Source organism: Vanessa tameamea, chromosome 24 (assembly GCF_037043105.1).
Source record: "Vanessa tameamea isolate UH-Manoa-2023 chromosome 24, ilVanTame1 primary haplotype, whole genome shotgun sequence".
Classification (NCBI taxonomy): Eukaryota; Metazoa; Arthropoda; class Insecta; order Lepidoptera; family Nymphalidae; genus Vanessa; species Vanessa tameamea.
Window position 1 is genome coordinate 4,264,737 of NC_087332.1, and position 1,460 is coordinate 4,266,196.

The window sequence follows — 1,460 nt, forward strand, 5'->3', positions numbered from 1 at the left end:
TGTAAATTTCCCACTGCTGGGCTAAGGTGTCCTCTCCCTTTGAGGAGAAGGTTTGGGGCATATTCCACCACGCTGCTCCAATGCGGGTTGGTGGAATACACATGTGGCAGAATTTCGTTGAAATTAGACATAAGCAGGTTTCGTCACGATGTTTTCCTTCACCGCCGAGCACGAGATGAATTATAAACACAAATTTAGCACATGAAAATTCAGTGGTGCTTGCCTGGGCTTGAACCCGAAATCATCGGTTAAGATGCACGCGTTCTAACCACTGAGCCATCTCAATCATGAAATCATAAATTTATCTAGCCAATGACTTTGATTTTTAAATCTGTTAGTGTGTGTTAAAACTAACATTAAAAAGGCAACAATCATATCAAAGAAACTTTTTCATTCGTAATATTTATTATGATATCAAAATATCAAATCAAGATATTGAACTTAACGTTATGAAAACAATAAATATTCAAATAGTATAATTGAATGTTGGTTTGAATTATGATTTATTATTTTAATAGATAGATAAACTAACCAAGTTGTTATTAAATAAAGAAACAGTATAATCCCTTTCCGAAACTTTGAACAATTTGAATATTCCGTTTGGCCAAATTGATTTCACAACCGTTGAAAAGTTTCTTAATAGTTTCTGAATGAGTAATAGATGAAAATTCAATGATAGTTGAATACAAGGGAGCTGCTTAGACTGACTTAGCTGAAACGAAGCTAAAAAAAATAATTCACTTCTCAAAACGTAAACAATCTATGATTTGCGTTATGCGACGAATATTCCATAACGGTAACTTTCTCTGAGATATTCATATGACTGAGTCATATGATGTACAAGAATACTGTCGATAGCTCGCAATGCGGAGCGTAGTTTATAAGTCCCAAATCAGAAGTCATTTGACATTAGAACCACTCTGTGGAACCAGCTTTCGCCGACGGTTTTTCCGAACCGATACGACTTGGGAACCTTCAAGAAAAGAGCGTACTCTTTCCTGAAAGGCCGGCAACGCACCTGCAAGCCCCCCGGTGTTGCAGATGTCCATGGGCGGTGGTAGTTGGGATATTTAAGTAGAGGTCCATAGCTAGTTCGGCGCAACCCACTCGATTTTTTTCAACTTTATTTTAACATTAACGTGATCAAAAATACACAAACATCATTTATGTTAACGAAAATTTTATTATACTTTTAACGCCTATTTTCACACAATTAAGGGGTGAATTCAACGATAAAAACTATTTCCTTTCTCAGGATAATCTATCTCTATACAAGTGTAGGTACAGTGGTTTAAGCATGAAGACGCTAAAGACAGAGTTACTTTCAAATATACATGCCTTTTTTAATCGGTAGCCAAAAAATAAAATTTCGACCTTCTAACTTCAAAGTGACAGACTTCCAGACTTACCTGCATACGGAATGTTAACCCTATTTCTCCCCTTAAGCGTAAAATATCCAG